The sequence below is a fragment of the Pristiophorus japonicus genome, chromosome 5 (assembly GCF_044704955.1).
Source record: "Pristiophorus japonicus isolate sPriJap1 chromosome 5, sPriJap1.hap1, whole genome shotgun sequence".
In the NCBI taxonomy this organism is placed as follows: Eukaryota; Metazoa; Chordata; class Chondrichthyes; family Pristiophoridae; genus Pristiophorus; species Pristiophorus japonicus.
In genome coordinates, this window is record NC_091981.1 from 272,954,440 (window position 1) to 272,976,534 (window position 22,095).

General features: G+C 45.0%; 1 protein-coding gene across 4 annotated transcripts in view; it reads right to left on the reverse strand.

Moving 5' to 3' along the window:
• dpp6a (dipeptidyl-peptidase 6a) overlaps nt 1-22,095 on the reverse strand; it is an 828,704-nt gene that overhangs the window by 641,659 nt on the left and 164,950 nt on the right. The window lies entirely within an intron of this gene.

The following is a 22,095-nucleotide window of genomic DNA, read 5'->3' on the forward strand; positions in this document are numbered from 1 at the left end:
CACCAATACCAGCTTTCACACCGAGACGATCAACCAGGGTAAGAAGGGCCCCAGATCAACTCACATTGTAAATAGTTACACTATTAACTTGGGGGGGTGTGTTATTATATATGTAAACTTGTATATACTTTGTACAGCCACCAGAGGGCTCATTACTTGGAGCTGGGTTGGAGAGGCACTCTGGAGACCTGCAATAAAAGACGAAGGTCACACTTTATTGAGTCCACAGTTTCAGTCTGACTATTTCTCCACACATAACAGTTCTCTGTGCCCGGTCTGTGGTGGATTACATAGCTGTATGCCAACAGCATGAGCGTCCATCTTTGGATGCGGGCAGAGGCATTGGTGTTAATCCCTTTGCTCTCAGAGAACTGCGATATGAGTGGCTTGTGGTCAGTTTCAAGCTCAAACTTGAGGCCAAACAAGTATTGGTGCATTTGTTTTACCCCGTAAACGCACACCAGAGCCTCTTTTTCAATCATGCTGTCAGCCCTTTCGGCCTTGGACAAACTCCTGGACGCATAAGTGACCGGTTGCAAAATCCCCGATTCGTTAGCTTGTTGTAACACACACCCGACCCCGTTTGACGACGCATCACAAGCTAGCACAAATCATTTACACGGGTTATACAGGACAAGCAGTTTGTTTGAACACAACAGATTTCTGGCTTTCTCAAAAGCAGCCTCTTGTGAATTCCCCAGTCATCTCCCTTGCACAGTAGCATATGTAGGGGTTCTAGCAGGGTGCTTAACCCAGTTAGGAAATTACCGAAATAGTTAAGGAGTCTCCGTCACGTTCTGTGATCTTGGCGCGTTCTTGATGGCCTCCGTCTTGACATCGGTGGGTCTGATGCCGTCTGCTGTGATTCTTCTTCCCAAGAACTCGACCTCCAGCGCAAGGAAAACACACTTTGAGCGATCCAACCGAGTAAGAACCTCTTCCAGATTCTTCAAGTGCTCACTGGTGTCCTGACCTGTAACCAATGTGTCATCCTGGAAAACCACAGTGCGAGGAACCAACTTTAGCAGGCTCTCCATTTCCCGTTGGAACATTGCCGCGGCCGACCGAATCCTGAATGGGCATCTGTTATAGATGAACAGACATTTGTACGTGTTGATGCAGGTGAGGCCTTTTGAAGATTCCTCCAGCTCCTGCGTCATGTAGGCCGAGGTCAGGTTCAACTTGGTGAACGTCTTCCCTCCAGCCAGGGTCGCAAATAGGTCGTCTGCCTTGGGTAGCGGGTACTGGTCCTGTAGCGAAAAATGGTTAATCGTTATTTATAGTCCCCACAAATTCTGACCGTGCCGTCCTCTTTAAGTACCGGGACAATCAGACTCGTTGAATTCCACCGACGCGATAATGCCTTCTCGCTGCAGTCTGTACAGCTCAATTTCCACTTTCTCACGCATCATATATGGTACCACCCGTGCCTTGTGGTGGATGGGTCGCGTATCGAGAACCAAATGGATCTGCACTTTTGCCCCCAAGAAGCTTCCAATGCCTGGCTCGAACAATGATGGAAATCTGCTCAGAACCTGGGCACCTGAGGCATCGTCGACGGATGAAAGCGCTCGGCTGTCGTCCCAGTTCCAGCGAATTTTTTCCAGCCAGCTTCTGCCAAACACTGTGGGGCCATCCCCTGGCATGATTCACAGTGGGAGTTCGTGTACTGCTCCAACGTCGGAGACTTTGACTTCTGCACTGCCAATTACAGGGATTGATTCCTTGGTGTAAGTCCTTAGTTTGGTGTGGATGGGGCTGAGCTTGGGCCTGTGTGCCTTGTTGCATTACAGCTTGTCGAAGGCCTTTTTGCTCATTATGGACTGACTCGCACCTGTGTCCAGTTCAAAAGATACTGAATTCCGTTCAGTTCAACTTTCAATATTATGGACAGGAGGGTAGCGAATGTAACACCACTTTTTTAAAAAGGAGGGAGCGAGAAAACGGGGAATTATAGACCAGTTAGCCTGACATCAGTCGTGGGGAAAATGATCGAATCAATTATTAAGGATGAAACAGCAGCACATTTGGAAAGTAGTAACAGGATCAGTCCAAGTCAGCATGGATTTATGAAAGGGAAATCATGCTTGACAAATCTTCTAGAATTTTTTAAGGATGTAACTAGTAGAGTGTTTAAGGGAGAAAGAATAGATGTGGTGTATTTGGACTTTCAAAAGGCTTTTGACAAGGTCCCACACAAGAGATTGGTGTGCAAGATGAAAGCACATGGTATTGCGGGTAATGTATTGACGTGGATAGAGAACTGGTTGGCAGACAGGAAGCAGAGAGTCAGGATAAACGGGTTATTTTCAGAATGGCAGGCAGTGACGAGTGGGGTGCCGCAGGGCTCAGTGCTGGGACCCCAGCTATTTACAATATACATCAATGATTTAGATGAAGGAATTGAGTGTAATATCTCCAAGTTTGCAGATGACACTAAGCTGGATGGTGGTGTGAGCTGTGAGGAGGATGCTAAGAGGCTGCAGGGTGACTTGGACAGGTTAGGTGAGTGGGCAAATGCATGGCAGATGCAGTATAATGTGGATAAATGTGAGGTTATCCACTTTGGTGGCAAAAACATGAAGGCAGAATATTATCTGAATGCGGCAGATTAGGAAAAGGTGAGGTGCAACGAGACCTGGGTGTCAAGGAACCAACTCAAAATGTCGAGGAACCAACCAGGGAGCTGGCGATCCTGGACTGGGTGATGTGTAATGAGAAAGGACTAATTAGCAATTTTGTTGTACGAGGCCCCTTGGGGAAGAGTGACCATAATATGGTAGAATTCTTTATTAAGATGGAGAGTGACACATTTAATTAAGAAACTAGGGTCCTGAACTTAAGGAAAGGTAACTTTGATGGTTTGAGGCGTGAATTGGCTAGAATAGACTGGCAAATGAAACTTAAAGGGTTGATGGTGGATAGGCAATGGCAAACATTTAAAGATCACATCGATGAACTTCAGCAATTCTACATCCCTGTCTGGAGTAAAAATAAAATGGGGAAGGTGGCTCAACCGTGGCTAACAAGGGAAATTAAGGACAGTGTTAAATCCAAGGAAGAGGCATATAAATTGGCCAGAAAAACCAACAAACCTGAGGACTGGGAGAAATTTAGAATTCAGCTGAGTAGGACAAAGGGTTTAATTAGGAGGGCGAAAATAGAGTATGAGAAGAAGCTTGCTGGGAACATAAAAACTGACTGCAAAAGCTTCTATAGATATGTGAAGAGAAAAAGATGAGTGAAAACAAATGTAGGTCCCTTGCAGTCTGATTCAGGTGAAATTATAATTGGGAACAAAGATATGGCAGACCAATTGAACAAATACTTTGGTTCTGTCTTCTTGAAGGAAGATACAAATAACCTTCCGGAAGTACTAGGGGACCGAGGGTCTAGTGAGAAGGAGGAACTGAAGGATATCCTTATTAGGCGGGAAATTGTGTTAGGGAAATTAATGGGATTGAAGGCCGATAAATCCCCGGGGCTTGATAGTCTGCATCCCAGAGTATTTAAGGAAGTGGCCCTCGAAATAGTGGATGCATTAGTGATCATTTTCCAACAGTCTATCGACTCTGGATCAGTTCCTACGGACTGGAGGGTAGCTAATGTAACACCACTTTTTAAAAAGGGAGGGAGAGAGAAAGCAGGTAATTATAGACCGGTTAGCCTGACATCAGTAGTGGGGAAAATGTTGGAATCAATTATTCAGGATGAAATAGCAGCGCATTTGGAAAGCAGTGACAGGATCAGTCCAAGTCAGCATAGATTTATGAAGGGGAAATCATGCTTGACAAATCTTCTGGTACCTTTTGAGGATGTAACGAGTAGAATGGACAAGGGAGAACCAGTGGATGTGGTGTATTTGGACTTTCAAAAGGCTTTTGACAAGGTCCCACACAAGAGATCGATGTGCAAAATGAAAGCACATGGTATTGGGGGTAATGTACTGACATGGATACAGAACTGGTTGGCAGACAGGAAGCAGAGAGTCAGGATAAAAGGGTCCTTTTCAGAATGGCAGGCAGTGACTAGTGGAGTGCCGCAGGGCTCAGTGCTGGGACCCCAGCTCTTTACAATATACATCAATGATTTAGATGAAGGAATTGAGTGTAATATATCCAAGTTTGCAGATGACACTAAGCTAGGTGACGGTGTGAGCTGTGAGAGGGATGGTAGGAGGCTGCAGGGTGACTTGGACAGGTTAGGTGAGTGGGCAAATGCATGACAGATGCAGTATAATGTGGATAAATGTGAGGTTATCCACTTTGTGGCAAAAACACGAAGACAGAATAGTATCTGAATGGCGGCAGATTAGGAAAAGGGGAGGTGCAACGAGACCTGGGTGTCATGGTTCATCAGTCAATGAAAGTTGGCATGCAGGTACAGCAGGCAGTGAAGAAGGCAAATGGTATGTTGGCCTTCATAGCTAGGGGATTTGAGTCTAGGAGCAGGGAGGTCTTACTGCAGTTGGACAGGGCCTTGGTGAGGCCTCATCTGGAATATTGTGTTCAGTTTTGGTCTCCTAATCTGAGGAAGGACTTTTTTGCTATTGAGGGAGTGCAGCGAAGGTTCACCAGACTGATTCCTGGGATGGCAGGACTGACATATAAGGAGAGACTGGATCGACTGGGCCTTTATACACTGGAGTTTAAAAGGATGAGAGGGGATCTCATAGAAACATATAAGATTCTGACGGGACGGGACAGGTTAGATGCGGGTAGAATGTTCCCGATGTTGGGGAAGTCCAGAAGCAGGGGACACAGTCTTAGGATAAGGGGTAGACCATTTAGGACTGAGATGAGGAGAAACTTCTTTACTCAGAAAGTTGTTAACCTGTGGAATTCCCTGTGCAGAGAGTTGTTGATGCCAGTTCATTGGATATATTCAAGAGGGAGTTAGATATGGCCCTTACGGCTAAGGGGATCAAGGGGTATGGAGAGAAAGCAGGAAAGGGATACTGAGGGAATGATCAGCCATGATCTTATTGAATGGTGATGCAGGCTCGAAGGGCTGAATGGCCTACTCCTGCATCTATTTTCTATGTTTCTATGTTTCTATGTCATGGTACATCAGTCATTGAAAGTTGGCATGCAGGTACAGCAGGCGGTGAAGAAGGCACATGGCATGTTGGCCTTCATAGCTAGGGGATTTGAATATAGGAGCAGGGAGGTCTTATTGCAGTTGTACAGGGCCTTGGTGAGGCCTTACCTGGAATATTGTATTCAGTTTTGGTCTCCTAATCTGAGGAAGGACATTCTTGCTATTGAGAGAGTGCAGCGAAGGTTCACCAGACTGATTCAGGGGATGGCATGACTGACATATGAGGAGAGACTGGATCGACTGGGCCTGTATTCACTGGAGGTTAGAAGAATGAGAGGGAATCTCATAGAAACATATAAAATTCTGACAGGACTGGACAGGTTAGATGCAGGAAGAATGTTCCCGATGTTGGGGAAGTCCAGAACCAAGGGTCACAGTGTTAGGATAAGGGGTAAGCCATTTAGGACCAAGATGAAGAGAAACTTCTTCACTGAGAGAGTTGTTAACCTGTGGAATTCTCTACCACAGAGAGTTGTTGAGAACAGTTCGTTAGATATATTCAAGAGGGAGTTGGATGTGACCCTTTCGGCTAAAGGGATCAAGGGGTGTGGAGAGAAAGCAGGAAAGGGGTACTGAGGTGAATGATCAACCATTATCTTATTGAATGGTGGTACAGGCTCGAAAGGCCGAATAGCTACTCCTGCACCTATTTTCAATGTTTCTATATTTCTACTATTGTTGAACATTTCGTGGTGAATGTGTGTACCCCGTACACTTCTGCCTTCTCGGTACGCGTCTCCAATTCAGCCTGATCCACAGTGGATCGATCTTCCTCTGCAACGTGGTTTGCAGGGTTTGCAGGGATTGCAGCTCACCTGCACATTCGCTGGAGGTGTCCCATTGTTCTGCAGCCATTGCATGCTTGAAGCGCCATTGATGGGCCCGATGATCACCTCCACAGCCCCAACAAGGTGTTAACTATCTCGCATTAACGATTGATGGTGGACTCTGGGTCATCTGAGGTCGGGCAGCAGCAGCTGGCGTTACGTTCTGCCATGTATATTCCTGCTCGAAAACTACGTTACTTTGTGCACAGTACTGGCCGAAACCTCTTTACTCTGCGAAATCTGTTTGGTGTTATCGCTGGTGGACATAAATGCCTGGGCTATCGTTATGGCTTTGCTTAGATTCGAAGTTTCAACAGTAAACAGTTGCAAAGGATTACCTCATGGCCAATGCCAAGTACAAAAAAGTTTCTCAGCATTTTTTCTAGGAATCCCTCAAATTCGCAATGTCCTGCGCGGCGCCTTAGTTCGGCAACATAGCTTGCCACTTCCTGGCCCTCCGACCGTTGACACGTGTCGAACCGATACCTCGCCATCAAAATGCATTCCTTAGGATTTATGTGATCCCAGACTAGTGTACACAATTCTTCATAGGATTTAGTTGTTGGTTTTACTGGAGCTAGAAGATTCTTCATGAGGCCATAGGTTGTTGCCCCACAGACAGTTTGGAGGATCGCCCTTCGTTTGGCAGCGTTCTTGTCCCCTTCCAGCTCATTGGCCACGAAGTATTGGTCGAGTCTCTCCATGAAGGCCTCCCAATTGTCCCATTCTGAGAACTTCTCCAGGATACCAACTGTTCTTTGCATTTTCGCGCGGTTGTTCGTTACCTCGTCGCCAATTAATACACTCACAATAAAGGTTGAAACTGAACACTGTGAACAATGAGCAAGTGTGACCTTAGCTCCTTTAATAAGACTCCAGAGTGCTGGTACCTTGTGAGTAGCCTGCTTATATACCATGCTCCCAAGGGATGCTGAGATCCCTTGAGACTCCAACAGGTAGGCCCTCTGGTGGTGGTGTGATACAGGTTGCAAAGGGTTAAATACATAACAGTTCGCCTGAGCGAGAACACCAACGTTGGTACATCTATCCTCCCAGTGGATTTGCAGGATCTTGCGGAGGCAGCATTGGTGGTATTTCTCCAGCCGTTTGAGATGTCTGCTATATATGGGCCACGTCGCTGAGCCATATAGGAGGTCAGGTATCACTACTGCCCTGTCGACCATAGGCTTGGTGCCAGATTTGAGGTCCTGTCTTCAAACACTGTCTTCCTCAGGCAAGTCCAACTGCGGTAACTACAGAGGAATCTCACTGTTGTTGGCCACTGGGAAAGAGGTTTAAGGAGGGAATCACTGGGCACTGGGCCTAGGAGGCTAATGGTGGGAGAAAGAGATGGTCAGCATTAGAGGGACGCAGAGGAGGCTTGTAGAGATTGTGTAGATTACAGAGATCGGGAAAGATGAAAGGTGAGGTCATTAAGGAATTGAAACACAAGGATGAGAATGTTAAATTTGAGGTGCTGGGGGACCAGGAGCTTTTGAAGAACAGCAAGAACATGCGTGAGAGATGAGTGGGATTTTGTGCAGGATAGGATATGGGCAGCACAGTTTTGGTGAGTTTAGGTTTACAGAGGGGGAGAGCATGGAAGGCTGGCCAGGAGATCATTAGAATAGGCGCATCAAGACGTGACATAATGATTTGAACAGTCGATGGGCTGAGGTGGTGGCAGCGGCAGGCAGTTTGTGGAAGTAGATGGTCTTTGTGATGGGAAGGATACCATTTCAGAAACTCAGCTCAGGGTCAAATAGGACGCCGAGGTTTCAAACAGTCTGATTCAACCTGAGATTAGTGAAAGGGGAGGCCAATGGAACTGACAGATAGATTACAGAGTAGGTGGCAGGGGCTGAAGACAATGATATCAGTCTTCCCCACGTTTAGCTGGAGGAAACTGTGGCTCATCTAAGATTGAATGTCAGACAAGCAGTCTGGCGACACAGAAGTTGTAGAGGGATCGAGAGAAGTGGTGGAGAGGTAGGGCTGAGTGTGAGCACACTAGGTAAAATAATGGGATTAAAGGCGGACAAGTCCCCTGGACTTGATGCCTTACATCCAAAGGTCTTCAGAAAAGTGGCTGCAGGGATAGTGGATGCATTGGTTGTAATCTACCAAAATTCCCTGGATTCTGGGGCGGTCCCAGCAGATTGGAAAACCGCGAATGTAACTCCCCTATTTAAAAAAGGAGGCAGACAAAAAGTAGGAAATTATAGACTGGTTAGCCTAATATCTTCGTTAGGAAAAAACTGCAGTCCATTATTAAGGAAGCAGTAGTGGACATTTGGAAAAGCATGATTCAATCAAGCAGAGTCAGCATGATTTTATGAAAGGGAAATCATGTTTGACAATTTTGCTGGAATTCTTTGAGGATGTAACAAGCAGGGTGGATGAGGGGGAACCAGTGGATGTGGTGTATTTAGATTTCCAGAAGGCATTCAATAAGGTGCCACATAAGAGGTTACTGCACAAGATAAAAGCTCACAGGTTTGGCGGGCGGAGGGGGGCGGGGTAGGGGTGGTAATATATTAGCATGGATAGAGCATTGGCTAACTAACTGAAAACAGAGAGTCGGAATAAATGGGTCATTTTCCGGTTGGCAAACAGTGACTAGTGGGGTACCGCAGGGATCAGTGCAGGGTCCTCAACTATTTACAATCTATACTAATGACCTGGATGAAGGGACCGAGTCTAATGAAGCCAAGTTTGCTGATGATACAAAGATGGGTGGGAAATCAAATTGTGAGAAGGACACGAAAAATTTGCAAAGGGATATAGACAGGCTAAATGAGTCGGTAAAAATTTTGCAGATGGAGTATAATTTGGGAAAATGTGAGGTTTTCCACTTTGGCAGAAATAATAGAAAAGCAAATTATAATTTAAAGGGAGAAAAATTGAAAAATGCTGCAGTGCAGAGAGACCTGGTGGTCCTTGTGCATGAAACACAAAAAGCTAGTATGCGCAGGTACAGCTAGTAATCAGGAAGGCAAATGGAATGTTGGCTTTTATTGCAAAGGGGATAGAGTGTAAAAGCAGAGGAGTCCTGCTACAACTTTACAGGGTATTAGTGAAGCCACACCTGGAGTACTGCGTAGTTTTGGTCTCCGTATTTAAGGAAGAATATACTTGCATTGGAGGCTGTTCACAGAAGGTTCACGAGGTGGATTCCGGAGATTAGGGGATTGACTTATGAAGATAGGTTGAGTAGGTTGGGCCTATATTCTGGAGTTCAGAAGAATGAGAGGTGATCTTATCGAAACATATAAGATAATGAGGGGGCTCGACAAGGTGGATGCAGAGAGGATATTTCTACTCAGAGGGGAAAGTAGAACTAGGGGCATAGTCTGATAATAAGGGGCTGCCCATATAAAACAGAGATGAGGAGAAATTTCTTCTCTCAGAGGGTTCTAAGTCTATGGCATTGTCTGCCCTAGAGAGCTGTGGAGGCTGGGTCATTGAATATATTTAAGGCGGAGGTAGACTGATTTTTGAGCGATAAGGGAGTGAAGGGTTATGGGAAGCAGGCAGGGAAGTGGAACTGAGTCCATGATCAGATTAGCCATGATCTTATTGAACGGCGGAGCAGGCTCGAGGGGCCAAATGGCCTACTCCAGCTTTTCTTTCTTATGTTCTTATGTACATTTGGTAGCTGACCCGTTGTTTGTAGACAAGGTCACCAAGGGGAAGCATGAAGATGAAGAAGAGGTGGGATCCAGGATAGGTCCTTGAGAGACTCTGGAGTGAACAATGTGTGGGCAGGAGGAGGAGCCTTTGCTGGAGATGCTTTGGCTATGATTTGACAGGTAAGACTGGAACTAAGCAGTGCAGTCCCACTGAGCTGGACAATAGAGAAGAGGTATTTGAGGAGCATGTCATGGTCAATCATCCCAAAGGCTGCTTTCAGAACTAGGAGGAGGGGAAGGATAGCACACCACAGTCACTGAGGATGCCATTTATGATTTAGTTAGCGCCATTTCTGAATGCACGCAGCATTCAGAACAAGACAGATGAGTTGGCGGCACAAATAGAAATAAATGGGTATGATCTGAAGTAATAAGGGAAAGAAGTCACTGGTGGGAGTGGTCTAAAGGCTCCAAAACATTAGCCACTCTGTAGCACAGAGTAAAATCAAGAAATAATAGAGGCATGTAAGAAAGGTACAGCAATAGTCTTGGGCGATTTTAATCTTCATATTGATTGGACAAATCAAATTGGCAATGGTAACCATATGGAAGAGATCATAAAGTGTATTCTGGATAGGTTCTTGGAACAAAACGCTGTGCAACCAACCAGGGAGCAGGCTATTTTAGATCTGGTAATGTGTAATTAGACTGCATTAATGAATGATCTCATAGTAAAGGGTCTCTTGGGAAGAGTGATCATAGCATGGTAGAATTTCAAATTAAGTTTGAAAGTGAGAAAGCTAGGTCTCAAACTAGTGTCCTGAAGTTAAATAAAGACAATTACAAAGGTATGAAGGCAGAGTTAGGAACATAGAAACATAGAAAATAGGTGCAGGAGTAGGCCATTCGGCCCATTCGAGCCTGCACCGCCATTCAATGAGTTCATGGCTGAACATGCAACTTCAGTACCCCATTCCTGCTTTCTCGCCATACCCCTTGATCCCCCTAATAGTAAGGACTACATCTAACTCTTTTTTAAATATATTTAGTGAATTGGCCTCAACAACTTTCTGTGGTAGAGAATTCCACAGGTTCACCACTCTCTTGGTGAAGAAGTTTCTCCTCATCTCGATCCTAAATGGCTTACCCCTTATCCTTAGATTGTGACCCCTGGTTCTGGACTTCCCCAACATTGGGAACATTCTTCCTGCATCTAACTTGTCTAAACCCATCAGAATTTTCAACGTTTCTATGAGATCCCCTCTCATTCTTCTGAACTCCAGTAAATACAAGCCCAGTTGATCCAGTCTTTCTTGATATGTCAGTCCCACCATCCCGGGAATCAGTCTGGTGAACCTTCGCTGCACTCCCTCAATAGCAAGAATGTCCTTCCTCAAGATAGGAGACCAAAACTGTACACAATACTCCAGGTGTGGCCTCACCAAGGCCCTGTACAACTGTAGTAACACTTCTCTGCTCCTGTACTCAAATCCCCTCGCTATGAAGGCCAACATGCCATTTGCTTTCTTAACCGCCTGCTGTACCTACATGCCAACCTTCAATGACTGATGTACCTTGACACCCAGGTCTCGTTGCACCTCCCCTTTTCCTAATCTGTCACCATTCAGATAATAGTCTGTTTCTCTGTTTTTACCACCAAAGTGGATAACCTCACATTTATCCACATTATACTTCATCTAACATGCATTTGCCCACTCACCTAACCTATCCAAGTCACTCTGCAGCCTCATAGCATCCTCCTCGGAGCTCACACTGCCACCCAACTTAGTGTCATCTGCAAATTTGGAGATAGTACATTTAATCCCCTCGTCTAAATCATTAATGTACAATGTAAACAGCTGGGGCCCCAGCACAGAACCTTGCGGTATCCCACTAGTCACTGCCTGCCATTCTGAAAAGTACCCATTTACTCTTACTCTTTACTTCCTGTCTGCCAACCAGTTCTCAATCCATGTCAGCACACTACCCCCAATCTCGTGTGCTTTAACTTTGCACATTAATCTCTTGTATGGGACCTTGTCGAAAGCCTTCTGAAAGTCCAAATACACCACATCAACTGGTTCTCCCTTGATCACTCTACTGGAAACATCCTCAAAAAATTCGAGGAGATTTGTCAAGCATGATTTGCCTTTCACAAATCCATGCTGACTTGGACCTATCATGTCACCTCTTTCCAAATACGCTGCTATGACATCCTTAATAATTGATTCCATCATTTTACCCACTACCGATGTCAGGCTGACTGGTCTATAATTCCGTTTTCTCTCTCCCTCCTTTTTTAAAAAATGGGGTTACATTGGCTACCCTCCATTCCATAGGAACTGATCCAGAATCAATGGAATGTTGGAAAATGACTGTCAATGCATCCGCTATTTCCAAGGCCATTTCCTTAAGTACTCTGAGATGCAGACCATCAGGCCCTGGGGATTTATCGGCCTTCAATCCCATCAATTTCCCCAAAACAATTTCCCTCAGTTCCTCCTTCTTACTTGACCCTCTTACCCCTTTTATATCTGGAAGGTTGTTTGTGTCCTCTTTAGTGAATACTGAACCAAAGTACTTGTTCAATTGGTCTGCCATTTCTTTGTTCCCAGTTATGACTTCCCCTGATTCTGACTGCAGGGGACCTACGTTTGTCTTTACTAACCTTTTTCTCTTTACATATCTATAGAAGCTTTTGCAGTCCGTTTTAATGTTCCCTGCAAGCTTCCTCTCGTACTCTATTTTCCCTGCCCTAATCAAACCCTTTGTCCTCCTCTGCTGAGTTCTAAATTTCTCCCAGTCCACAGGTTCATTGCTATTTCTGGCCAATTTGTATGCCACTTCTTTGGCTTTAATACGATCCCTGATTTCCCTTGATAGCCACGGTTGAGCCACCTTCCCTTTTTTATTTTTACGCCAGACAGGGATGTAGAATTGTTGTAGTTCATCCATGCGGTCTCTAAATATCTGCCATTGCCCATCCACAGTCAACCCCTTAAGTATCATTCGCCAATCTATCCTAGCCAATTCACGCCTCATACCTTCAAAGTTATCCTTCTTTAAGTTCTGGACCATAGTCTCTGAATTAACTGTTTCATTCTCCATCCTAATGTATTATTAATGTATTCCACCATATTAATGTCATGCTTCCCCAAGGGGCCTCGCACAACGAGATTGCTAATTAATCCTCTCTCATTACACAACACCCAGTCTAAGATGGCCTCCCCCCTAGTTGGTTCCTCGACATATTGGTCTAGAAAACCATCTTTATGCACTCCAGAAAATCCTCCTCCACCGTATTGCTTCCAGTTTGGTTAGCCCAATCTATATGCATATTAAAGTCACCCATGATAACTGCTGCACCTTTATTGCATGCACCCCTAATTTCTTGTTTGATGCCCTCCCCAACATCATTGCTACTGTTTCGAGGTATGTGCACAACTCCCACTAACGTTTTTTGCCCTTTGGTGTTCTGCAGCTCTACCCATATAGAGTCCCCATCATCCAATCTAATGTCCTTCCTAACTATTGCATTAATCTCTTCTTTAACCTAAAGTGGTTAAAGTGGTCTGGGAAAATAGATTAAAGGCTAAGACGGTAGATAACCAATGGCAGACATTTAAGGAGATATTTCATAACTCTCAGCAAAGATATATTCCAGTGAGAAAGAAAGACTCTAAGAGAAGGATGAACCATCATCCGTGGCTAACTAAGGAAGTGCAGGATGGTATCAAATTGAAAACAAGGTGAAGATTAATGGAAATCCAGAGGAAGGGAACATTTTTAGAAACCAGCAAAGGACGACTAAAAAAATAATAAAGGCAGGGAAAACAGCATATGAAAGCAAACTAGCAAGAAATATAAAAACAGACAGTAAGAGCTTCTGCAGGTATATAAAAAGGAAGAGAGTAGCTAAAGTAAACATTGGTCCCTTAGAGGATGAGACTGGGGAATTAATAATGGGAAACAAGGAACTGGCAGAGACTTGAACAAATATTTTGTATCGGTCTTCACGGTAGAAGACACTAAAAGCAACCCAATAATAATAGATAATCAAGGGGCTGTAGGGAGGGGGGAACTTAAAACAATCATTATCACTAGAGAAAAAGTACTCGGCAAACTAATGGGACTAAAGGTGGATAAGTCCCTTGGACCTGATGGCTTGCATCCTACGGTCTTAAAAGAAGTGGCTGCAGAGATAATGGATGCATTGGTTCCAATCTACCAAAATTCCCTGGATTTGGAGAGGTCCCAGTGGATTGGAAAACTGCAAATGTAATGTCCCGATTGAAAAAAGGAGGCAGACAAAAGGCAGGAAACTATCGACCAGTTAGCCTAATCTCTGACATTGGGAAATTGCTAGAAGTAGTAGCAGGGCATTTAGAAAGTCATAATACAGTCAAGCAGAGTCAGCATGGTTTTAGGAAAGGGAAATCATGTTTGACAAATTTGCTGGAGTTCTTTGAGAATGTAACGAGCAGGGTAGATAAATGGGAACCAGCGGGTGTGGTATATTTGGATTTCCAGAAGGCATTCGATAAGGTGCCACAAAAAAAGGTTACTGCACAAGATAAGAGCTCACGGGGTTGGGGGTAATATATTAGCATGGATTGAGGATTGGCTAACTCACAGAAAACAGAGAGTCGGGATAAATGGGTCATTTTCAGGTTGGCAAACTGTAACTAGTGTGGTGCAACAGGGTTCAGTGCTGGGGCCTCAAATATTTACAATTTATATTAATGACTTGGATGAAGGGACCAAGTGTAATGTAACAAAATTTGCTGATGATACAAAGATAGGCAGGAAAGCAAGTTGTGAGGAGGATGCAAAGAATCTTTAAAGGGAAATGGACAGGCTCAGTGAGTGGGCAGAAATTTGGCAGATGGAGTATAATGTGGGAAAATGTGAGGTTATCCACTTTGGTCGGAAAAATAAAAAAGCAAATTATTATTTAAATGGGGAGAGATTACAAAATGTTGCAGTACAGAGAGATCTGGAAATCCTTATACATGAAATACAAAAAGTAAGCATGCAGGTACATTAAGTAATTAAGAAGGCAAATCGATTGTTGGCCTTTATTGCAAAGGGGATGGCGTATAAAAGTAGGGAAGTCCGGCTACAACTGTATAGGGCGTTGGTGAGACCACACCTAGAGTACTACGTACAATTTTGGTCTCCTTATTTAAAGAGGTATATACTTGCATTGGAGGCAGTTCAGAGAAAGTTCACGAGGTTGATTCCTGAGATGAAGGGGTTGTCATATGAAGAAAGGTTGAGCAGGTTGGGCCTGTACTCATTGGAGTTTAGAAGAATGAGAGGTGATCTTATTGAAATGTATAAGATTCTGAGGGGGCTTGTGATGCAGAGTGGATGTTTCTCGAAGTGGGGAAATATAGAGCTGGGGGGCATAGTTTCAGAATGTGATCACCCATTTAAAACGGAGATGAGGAGGAATTTTTTCTCTCAGAGGGTTGTGAATTCTTAGAATTCTCTGCCCGAGAGAGCTGTGGAGGCTGGGTCATTGAATATATTTAAGGTGGAGATAGACAGATTTTTGAACGATAAGGGAGTGAAGGGTTATGGGGAGCGGGCAGGGAAGTGGAGCTGAGTCCATGATCAGGTTAGCCATAATCTTATTGAATGGCGGAGCAGGCTCGAGGGGCCAAATGGACGACTCCTACTCCTGTTTCTTCTGTTCTTATGTAATTTGATGCGGTGGCAGGGGCAGTAACTCGACTGGAGAGATTCCAGCAGGCAGTTGCAGGAAAGGTGGCCCCAGATTTGGGAGGCGACAACAAGTTCAAGGAATTGGAGAGGATTCCATAGACAGTAAACCATTGGTGGAGAGCGTGTCTACTGAGTCCAGTTACAGGAGCATCGATCAAGCAAACTGCAGCATCTTGGCTGGCTTTCAACTTTTTGAGTGCTGTTTGGCAGCGTCCATGCAGGAAAGTAGCCTGCATTCCATCACTCTCCTGTTTCCAAGTGAAAGTAATTTCATACTTTACATGTATAAAGCCGCCTGTGTGACAGCTTGACTGCAAATATTAATTCATTGAATGCATCATGCTGAATTTATCATATACTGCAATACTATCATAACAAGGCTCACCCCCTCTCTCCCTCTGTTTCTTTCTTTAGTGGTCAGTGGCCTTACCCAAGGATATGCAAGCTCTGGAAAGTTTAGAACCTCCTTCGCTGGTCTTGCCTGGTGACTTTATTTTGTATAAGAACATAAGAAATAGGAGCAGGAGTCGGCCATTTGGCCCCTCGAGCCTGCTCTGCCATTTAATAAGATCATGGATGATCTGATCATGGGCTCAGCTCCACTTCTCTGCCCGCTCCCCATAACCCTTTACTCCCTTATCACTCAAAAATCTATCTCCGCCTTAAATATATTCAATGACCCAGCCTCCACAACTCACTGGGGCAGAGAATTCCATCGATTTACAACCCTCTGAGAGAAGAAATTTCTCCTCAGCTGTGTTAAATGGGTGGCCCCTTATTCTAAGACAATGTCCCCTAGTTTTAGTTTCTCCTGTGAGTGGAAATATCCTCTCTGCATCCACCTTGTCGAGCCTCCTCATTATCTTATAAGTTTCAATAAGATCACCTCGCATTCTTCTGAACTCCAATGTGTTTAGGCCCAACCGACTCAACCTTTCCTCATAAGTCAGTCCCCTCATCTCTGGAATCAACCTAGTGAACCTTCTCTGAACTGCCTCCAATGCAAGTATGGATGTAGTTAAAATGCCGGCAGTGTGAAGAGCAGCTCACGTGGTATGAGACGGCCATGGAGATGGTTTCACACTTCTTGCTTTTGGTGTGGAAGCCACTCCCGGCATTAACCACCAGATGTGCACCCGGTTGCTCGGTTATGCACCATCTGCATCAATGCACATCTGACAGCATTTCTCATCGATGTACAAGCAATAGTACTGCTGGCCTATTCGATAGTTGATGCTCGCACACTATATAGACCAAAAGTGTGAAGAAAACTTTGGTTTTGTGCACTGACGAAAGCACAGCTCAACTTTTTATTCCAGAGTTATGTGGCAAAGCAAGTGTATTAACTCTGTAACATTCAGGTAAGTACCTGATGCCAAGACAGCTCCCGAATGTAACTCTCCGCACCCGCTGAGCTGGATTTGAAACTGGCAGCTGGACACTTCTGCAGAGAAGTAAAAACCAGCTTGTGCAAATAGAATGGGGAACATTACAATCGCCCGAGTTGTGATGATTTATATTAAAGCTACGAAATAAAACAAAGTCCTTCCTGCAGTGGAATACAAATGGGAAATCAACGAAAGGGCACATCCAAAACCATGACTAATCTTTCTCTTTCAGTTCCAGCATTTATCTGATTTTATTTCGCAATGGAAAATGATATGTAGTTTTTGTGTTTTTCCCTCTAATATGTCACCTGGTCTTTGTATTTCACATTGTAATGTGAGTGCTTTCTACTTTCTATTGTACGTGTGTGTTTGGACATGCTGTGTACCAGAATATGCACTTTTATGGCTGTTAAGTTACTTCCTCAGCTCTTCTGAATAGTCAGTGTAAAATGTAACCCTACAGGCCAGTGAAGGCCACTGGGCTATTCCTTTATTCACAGGATGTGGGCATCACTGGCAAGGGCAGCATTTATTGCCCATGAGATGGTGGTGGTGAGCCACCTCCTTGACAACTAAGTGGGCTTGCTCGGCCATTTCAGAGGGCAGTTAAGAGACAATCACATTGCTGTAGGTCTGGAGTCACCTATAGGCCAGACCGGGTAAGGACATTAGTGAACTAGATGGGTTTTTATGACAATCATGGTCACTGTACCGAAACTAACTTTTTATTCCAGATTTATTTAATCAACTGCTATGGTGGGATCTGAACTCACGTCTCTGGATTATTAGTCCCGGCCTCTGGATTACTAGACCAATAACATAACTACTATGCTACCATTCCCACTGAATGTCTGGTCTGTGCTTATGTGAACATAAAAATAGGAGTAAGCCCTTCAGCCCTTCGAGCCTGTTCCACTATTCAATGAGATTACAGCTTGTTGGAAACACTTCTTCATGCAAAGGGTGGTAAAAGCGTGGAACTCCTCCCATAAAAAGCAGTAGATGCTAGTTCAATTAATAATTTGAAATCTGGCTTAATAGATTTTTGGTAGCCAAGGGTGTAAATGGATTTGGAGCCAAGGCCTGTGGATGGAATTAGGATACAGATCAGCCATAATCTCATTGAATAGCAAAACAGGCGCGAGGGGCTGAATGGCCTATTCCTGTTCCTATGTTCCACATCTAAGCAGTTTAACCCAGAGGGCAGTAAAGCTGTGAAAAAAAATACTTCTTTGCATCTAACCTAATCTTTTGGATTTTATTGAAACATCCTCTCCTCCTAACTACTCTATTCATTTCAAATAACCTATCCAATCAGTCTGTGTCCATTCCAATACATCAATCATGCACAGACTCTGGGCTGTTTGAACAACACATTTGAGCATTATGCATGTCCTGCAACTTTTAGTCATTATATTTGTCATGTACCTTGCACCTTCTGTCAACTTGAGTTAATTCAAAGCGCTGCTGCCCGTATCCTAACTTGCATCAAGTTCACACATCACCCCTGTGCTCGCTGACCTACGTTGGCTCCTGGCCTGATAACATCTCGATTTTTAAATTTTCATCCTTGTTTTCAAATCTCTCCATGGCCTCGCCCCTCCCTACCTCTGTAACCTCCTCCAGCCCTACCATTTCCCAGGTCTCTGTGCTCCTCCAATTCTGGCCTCTTGGGCATCCCTGATTATAATCGCTCCACCATTGAAGGCTGTGCCTTCAGCTGCCTTGGCTCTAAGCTCTAGAATTCCTTACCGAAACCTCCCTGCCTCTCTCTCATTTAAGATGCTCCTTAAAACCAAAATCTTGACCGAGTATTTGATCACCTATCCTAATATTTCCTCACGTGGCTTGGTGTCATATTTTGTCTGATAACGGTCCCAACACATTGATGGTCACCACGGCCATATTGATAAGAAATACAAGCAACTGTGAGGGAAAATTAATTTTGTAGCTGTGACTTAAACAAGAAGAGAATTCTGTTTCAAGTTATTGAAATGAGAATCCCCTTCTTGCAAATGTGCAGATAAGACACTTGGAAGATTCCACTGTGCCATTTCCAAAGGCACCAGTTTCCGAATAACCACTTAAGAATTTTACTAAAAACGTGGAGAGTCATTTCACAAGCTATTGAGGTCGCATAGTCAGTGTTCCTTGGCAGGCAGACACATCGGTAGATTGAAAGCTACACATCGCAAGGCACCATAGCTTTCCCATAGATACAACTGACTAAAATCTACTGAAGCATTTTCATGTTCATGAATTGACAATAGAACATCCATCAAGAGAATAAATTTTGACAGGGAATAATTCACAACAACCTCTATTTGCTATTTCATTCTTCCCCAATTGCAACGTTATTGATCTTTCTTATCTATGCTCTTCAACAGCATTTTCATGACACTCGTTATCAAGCAAAGCATACAGTAAGTCTAACATCCCAAACTGAATCATTTCAAAATGTTCTGCTATATTTATTTTACTCCCTCCAAAACAGGTCACTTTTTCCAGCCTACTTTTTCCCACTTCCCTCCCCTTACTCGACCAGATTGTCTGGCTGAACTTAATCTCTTTTCTCCTTAGACTCATTACCTCCTCTTCCCGCCACCGTTGTCACCTCCTCTGTCTCTCCTTCATTCCTTTAAGCACCTCATTAGTCACTGTATTTCATACCTCATTTCCCATGCAGCTTTAGCCTTTTCTCCTGCCCCTATATATAACCCGAGGTTTGCTTGTATTGTCACTCGTTTTTGTTGTGCGTCTGTAAAGCATGCACTCACATGTTCTTCCACCAGGGAACGCATCCCCTGAAGTCCCAAGGGTTCAAGGGATCCCAGCATCCCTTGGGAGCACTGTATATAAGCAGGCCCCCAAGGCCTGTGCCTCACTCTGGAGTGTCTTAATAAAGATTGGGGTCGCTGATACTTTAACCTCCCTGTGTGCAGTCTCATCTGTGTTAGGAACACAACAACTGGCGATGAGTATACGAATCCAACGCAAAGATGCAGCAAACTGTGGGCATCCTGGAGAAGTTCTCGGAGGGTGAGGACTGGGAAGCCTATGTCGAACAGCTAGACCAGTACTTTGTAGTCAACGAGCTGGACGGAGAAGGAAACGCTGCAAAAAAGAGAGCGGTTCTCCTCATGGTCTGCGGGGCACCGACCTACAGCCTCATGAAGAATCTTCTGGCTCCGGTGAAACCCACAGATAAGTTGTATGAGGAGCGGTGTACACTGGTTCGGGAGCATCTTAACCCGAGGGAGAGCATGCTGTTGGCGAGGTATCGGTTATACACGTGCCAGCGATCTGAAGGTCAGGAAGTGGCAAGCTACTTCGCTGAGCTAAGGCGACTTGCAGGACAATGTGAGTTTGGTGGCTACCTGGAGCAAATGCTCAGAGAATTTTTGGACTGGGCATTGGCTATGAGACCATCCTACAAAAACTTTTGACCGTAGAGACACCAACCCTCAGTAAGGCCATTGCGATAGCACAGGTGTTTATGTCCACCAGTGATAACACCAAACAAATCTCTCAGCACACAAGTTCATAAATTAACTGGAACTGTGTTTGCGAGCAGAAATGTACTGGGCAAAAACCACGAGTCTGCAACTGCCAGCAGGCCTCAGGTGACCCGGATGACTCAAAGTCTGCAACAAAGGATGAATGCAAGGCAATTCACACCTTGTGAAGGCTGCCATTCAGCCTATTCATGCCGCTTCAAAGGGTATGTTTGCAAGAGCTGTGGAACAATGGGGCACCTCCAACAAGCTTGCAGATGAGCTAACCACCACGTAGCAGAGGAAGATAGGTCCATGGTGGATCAAAGCAATTTCGAGCCTCAGAGAGAGCAGGCAGATGCTGAAGTGCGCAGAGTGCACATGTTTTCGACGAAATGTCCATCTATAATGCCAAATGTAAAATTGAATGGCTTTACCGTAGCCATGGAACTGGACACTGGCACTAGCCAATCCATCATGAGTAAAAAGATGTTTGAGAGACAGTGGTGCAACAAGGCACTCAGACCAGCCCTGAGCCCCATCCACACGAAACTGAGAATGTACACCAAAGAGCTTATCACTGTCCTGGGCAGCGCCATGGTCAAGGTCATCTACGAAGGCACGGTGCATGAACTGCCACTCTGGATTGTCCCGAGCGATGGCCCCACACTGCTTGGAAGGAGTTGGCTGGGCAAAATCCGTTGGCACTCGGATGACATCCGAGCGCTATCACATGTTGATGAGGCCTCATGTACCCAGGTTCTGAACAAATTTCGTTCCCTTTTTGAGCCAGGCATTGGAAACTTTTCCGGGGCAAAGGTGTGGATCCACTTGGTCGTAGAGGCATGACTCATTCACCACAAGGCGCGAGCGGTACCTCACATGATGAGGGAGAGAGTGGAAATCGAGCTGGACAGGCTGCAACATGAGGGCATCATCGCCCCAGTGGAATTCAGCGAGTGGGCCAGACCGATTGTTCCAGTACTCAAAAGTGATGGCACGGTCAGGATTTGCAGCGATTATATAGTAACTATTAATCGTTTCCCGCTACAGGATCAATACCCGCTACCTAAGGCAGACGACCTATTTGCGACGCTGGCAAGAGGCAAGACGTTCACCAAGCTCGACCTGACTTCGCCCTACATGATGCAGTCTTCAAAGGGCCTCACCTGCATCAACACACACAAGGGACTGTTCATCGACAACAGATTCCCGTTTGGAATTCGGTCGGCTGCAGCGATCTTCCAGAGAAACATGGAGAGCCTACTCAAGTCGGTACCACGTACGGTGGTTTTTTAGGACGACATATTGGTCACGGGTCGGGACACCGTCGAGCACCTACAAAACCTGGAGGAGGTCCGTCAGCGACTGGATCGCGTAGGGCTGTGGTTGAAGAGGTCGAAATGCGTCTTCATGGCAACAGAAGTGGAGTTTTTGGGGAGAAAGATCACGGCGGACGGCATTCGGTCCACCGACGCCAAGACAGAGGCTATCAGGAATGCGCCCAGGCCACAGAACGTCACGGAGCTGCGGTCGTTCCTGGGACTCCTCAACTATTTTGGTAACTTCCGACCGGGGTTCAGCACCCTCTTAGAGCCCCTACATGTGTTATTGCGTAAAGGTGAGAAAAAAATGGGTAAGGGGAAAAAAACAAGTAATTGCTTTTCAGAAAGTCAGAAACATTTTATGCTCCAACAAGCTGCTTGTATTGTATAACCCGTGTGAAAGACTTGTGCTAGCATGTGATGCGTCGTCGTACAGAGTCGGATGTTTGTTACAACAAGCTAACGTTGCGGGGAAGTTGCAACTTGTCGCCTATGCCTCCAGGAGCTTGTCTAAGGCCGAGAGGGCCTACAGCATGATTGAGAAAGAGGCATTAGTGTGTCTGATCAGGGTAAAGAAAATGCATCAGTACCTGTTTGGC